Source organism: Palaemon carinicauda, chromosome 4, assembly GCF_036898095.1.
Source record: "Palaemon carinicauda isolate YSFRI2023 chromosome 4, ASM3689809v2, whole genome shotgun sequence".
NCBI classification, from domain to species: Eukaryota; Metazoa; Arthropoda; class Malacostraca; order Decapoda; family Palaemonidae; genus Palaemon; species Palaemon carinicauda.
The window spans coordinates 173,041,310-173,046,309 of NC_090728.1; the positions used below are offsets into that span (position 1 = coordinate 173,041,310).

Sequence of the window (5,000 nt, forward strand, 5' to 3'; positions counted from 1 at the left end):
ATGGACTAAAATACGCAAGGGAACTAGATAACCTCTCTCCCTACCTTTTAGGAATCTGATTTGAAAGATTCTTTAAAGTTTTAATAATCATATTTTAAAGGCCATCTCATAGTCACTGTTTTTGGTGTACCTGATTGTATCATTAATCGATCCTTATTTGTGAATGATAAATAAAAGGTAGATCATAACACGGATACCCATTCATATGAAGATGTAGGTGTGACCCCTTACAGAAAATTTGGTTCCTAAGTCTAAAATCGAGGCAAAGAAATAAGAATTTTCTTCCGAAGTTTTAGAGAAAAGTGTTTGTGATTTCAATTGCTTTATCGTTGTGAAAAAATAATGTTTATTCTTACATATCTCAAAAATTGTATCATAATTCCTCTTTGGTTTCCCGGGCTTAATAATGAGGAAGAAAATGCAAGACCTGATACGATCTACATAAGAGTTTTGTATGTTACTATATTTTCTGAAGTTGCTAATACGAAACTAAATCCACATCAGAGAATAATTTAACGTAATTTTTTAACTTTCATAGAAAATGAAACTAGGGTTAAAGTAAATTACAGAAAAAAATTCAAGTTCTTACTATCATCAAGGAAAAGCATACTTTTACTGTGCAAGAGTTTAAAGGTATATATAAAGATAAAACCTTTCTGTGATCAAACTGTATTATTATTAAATTTTCTCGGTCAAAATTTGTAATAATGGAACCTTATAATAACACACTTTACACCACAGTACTTGTAAAACGAATGCATTTTGCTTTCTACTAATTCTGAAATAAGAGACGAGGCACAACAAATAGCTTTGTTGGTAATGTAATGATATTCTCATTATTTCTCAAACTGGACCAGTATTCTAAACTCTAAGATCCCCCTTAATCATTGTCATCATTCATAACATCACTGCTCTTGAAGGTGAAAAGATTGTGTAACTACTTATCCCAATGCTTAGGTAGATGAGTGCCTACAAAGTAGAAGAAAGCCACCAAAGCGTTGTAGATTTCTATGGATTTCTTGCTTTGAGGTTAAACAGATTCATTGTTGTTCCAGCGGAATACCTGATAATAACTCAATTAACTCTAATTATATACGACGTTGCTTGATGATCGACAAGAGGCATGAAGTTGAGAGTCTTCGTGTATTTATATCGCAAATATACAGAAAACCAACGCAACGAATGTTTTATGGTAATGTTCAGAAGTCATCCCAATAAATAATACGTTCTTTTTATGTTAGTGCTTCAATATTGGATCTAAATAAAAACAAATGTGTTTTTAGTAAGGCTATCTTAGTTGGATGAGCTTTAAAGACAGTAATGATCGATTATCATAGATAACTTGTTAAAATTAACCCATTCTTACTCAAATTATCTTGCTGCTTTCAATTGACAAAATCCCTAAGCAACGAGCAGAGAAAAAAATATACATCGTATCCGATCTGTACATGCCACTAATGTTCAGTGCCTTTCCTTGCAGCATTCACATCCAAACCAACATTTTAACGCGGATGAAAGAGACCACGCACAGAGCCATTAGAATCCCGCAAAACGATGCAAAAAGAACGCAACCTCCATCACAGATTTACGCGCCATTTGCAATGTTGATTTGACACAGATACAAATTGGTGCCTCCAATGCGGCCGTCATTACTTCACCTGGATGTCGAATAGGGTATAATTAGCTAATGGAGAAGGTATGGCCATGTCGATAATGATGAACTTTATTTGAAATTAAAAGTCGAGTTTGTATGAACATAAAAAGTAATCGCTGTGCATTGGGAGACTTTGGTGGAGATTTTGTGGTCATTGGTATCAATAAAAGAAGCATTATTAATATTGCTATTATCATACACTGTATGTGACAGAATTACTTATTGTGTATTTAATAACTTTTATTGGCTGAATTTTTACCAAAAACCAATATGACCAGTGAAAATATGGCTGAATTTTTACTCAACCTATTACTAGTCCTGATGTTGCCGTTATCATCAGCTTTTGAATATGTGTTAAGCAAATACTATTATTATCATTATTATTACTACTGTACTAAACTCCTCGCTAATACAGCGGTAACGTGTTTGCCTAGCAATCGCATGGGGGCAGATCGACCCCAACCCGGGACCGTGAGTTTAAGTTTATTACTGGGGAGGGTGACGTTTTGGTGAGCATCTATTCTGATGAAACTGGAACAGAAACCCGTCACCTTTAACCTTTACCAGCAGTACTGATATAACAGCAGTGTACCAACGTCAGTAGTAGGTTCCAAGGTCCTCGTTGCCTCTCCACAACACTATGATCGTGGGCACACTACTAGAAGCGTCGGTGCAAAGCTTAGTGATAGTAGTAGTAGTAGCAGTCTAGTATCCTTTCTCCAATTTCACTCTGATTTTTTGAGACTTCGTAGAAGGGTTGGTATTTATGAGGTCGGTTATTATTTTATTCGTACCAATTTTATATTTGCCCTATCTTCTTTTCAAGGACACAAGGCAATTTAAAATCCAAAGCCTCGAAATGTTTCTTATATTTCGAAAATAGTGATAGCCAAGTGGGTTTTGGTCTCCATAATTCGAAAATATTTATGGAAAGTAGGCCTATTGTTCTACGTATTGTGACACTCACCTAAATAATTCTCCCTTTATTGTATTGATTCACTAGCTAATGCTACGCCATCTGATGAACAAATTGAACGCTTACCGTAACAACTCATCTTGACCAAAAATATGTAGAGTTGCAATGGTACGCTGGAACTGTGCTCTCATGCGGACTCGTTCCAATGTATGTGTATGTATACATACATATACACACATATATATCCTCCTTCTCATCATCAGTAGCTGCTACTCCACTGCAGGACAAAGGCCTCAGACATGTCCTTCCACTCCCGTCTCTTCATGGTCTTTCTATGCCAGTCTATACCTTCAAATTTTCTTAGCTCATCAATGCATCATCTTCTCTTCCTTTCCTTGCTTCATTTTCAGTCTCTAGTGACCCATTCTGTTATTCTTTTTGTCCATCTAATATCTGTCATTCTCATCATATGTCCTGCTCACGTCCATCTTTATTTTTGCTTGTTAGAATATCTTCTACTTTAGATTGCTCTAGTATCCATATTGCTCTTTTTCAGTCTCTTATTGTTGATCTCATCATTAGTCTTTCCATACCTCTATGAGTTGTAACTAGGTCATGTTTTAAGGCTCCAAGTTTCTGGTGCATAAGTTAATACTGGGCCATCTCATTAAATACTTCTCTTTTTAGAGAAAGTGGTATTTTAAATTTCATAATCTCATGTTGTTGACCTAAAGCTCTCCCTCCCCTGTTTATCCTTCTTTTAATTTCCGTATTATGTCCTGGTGAAACACTGTCTGTCCTAAGTACGTATATTCATTAACAATCTCTAGAGGTTCGTCCATAACACTTATTTGTTGTCTCTGCATTTTCATTCAACATTATCTTAGTTTTACTTTTGTTAATTTTCGGCCCTACATTTCTCCTATCTCTATTTAAATATTCTAATATCTTTTACCATTCCTTCCATGATTCACTGAATAGAACGATGTCATCTGTAAATCTTAAGCTGTTAAGGTATTCATACATTTTCCAAATCTAAATACTCAAAACTTCTTCTAGGCACGCTTTGAATAATTTAAAAGAGATGTCTTTTCCATGTCTAACTCCTTTCACAATTGAAGTTTTCTCACTATTTTTATGTAGTTTTAGCATTGCTGTACTACCCATATAGATATCTTCAAGTGTTTTAACATAAGGTTAATCTATGCCTTGCTTTTGAAGTGCTTTCATTACTGCTGAAGTTTTTATAGAATCACTAGCTTTCTTATAGACTATAAATGCCATACATAATGGTTGGCCATACACTATTAGCTGGTTAATTAAATGGATATGATCAGTTGTTCGATACCCGCATCTAAAACATACCTGCTCTCTAAACTCTTGGTTGAATAAAGTCTAGCTCTTTCCATTCAGCTTCAAAAAGGATATATATATATATATATATATATATATATATATTTATATATATATATACATACACATATATATACATATATATACATACACACACATATATATATATATAATATATATATATATATATATATGTATATATATATATATATATATATACATATATATATATATATATATAAAAACATATATATATATATATATATATATATATATATAGAATATTATTAGTTACAAATTTCATGTTTGCTTAGATGAAACTCTCCATTATAGAACATATGAGCAAAAGAATATATAAAGCAAAGTATAAAACAGAACTCGATCGCTGCCATAAAGATGATTGTAATACCGCACAATAGCTGTTACATAAGAGACTCCGCAAAGAACATGACAGACGTAATAAAGTAAACAATCAAAAGCCTATTGAGTATTATTGACAAAGGGGACCGTAATATCGCCGCAGTATGGAGAAATCCAATTACCAAGTCACTTACCGTGGCTTAAAGAAAGAAAAACACCAGCCGCGTTTCTTTACCCCTACTTTCGTCTTCTTGAATCCGAACCTTCATACAAGAAAAAAATGGGTAAACTTTCTTCCGAACTCCGCAGTATTTGAGACTCGGATGATGCTCCTAGTTTGCCGTAATTAATACCACGATAGTCTCCCAATAGGGAGGAGAGATCTGTGTTCATCTGACCAATTATACCGAACTTTGATTGTTATGGACCATTTGGGGGTATTTCGAGGACCACATTACGAGAGCTTTTGTCTGGTTGCTGGAGTCCGTCTCCCGGCAAAGCACGAGAGAGAGAGAGAGAGAGAGAGAGAGAGAGAGAGAGAGAGAGAGAGAGATTTTGCTCGGGATGAAGGGAGAGTTCAGGGGAAAATATCATCACCGAGTCGAGATCCGAGCGAGGTCAACTGGAAATTATGTCGTTTGTGTACTTGACAAAGTTAGTAGGCATCCGAAGACTGTTTATATCTTTGTTCGCTGTTTATATTACATGACAACTTTA

The 5,000-nt window shown here is 34.6% G+C and overlaps 1 protein-coding gene across 2 annotated transcripts in view; it reads left to right on the top strand.

Annotated features, from left to right (window-relative positions):
* Positions 1 to 5,000, top strand: part of LOC137639204 (lachesin-like) — a 305,922-nt gene that overhangs the window by 18,809 nt on the left and 282,113 nt on the right. The gene's annotated exons all lie outside the window — the stretch shown is intronic.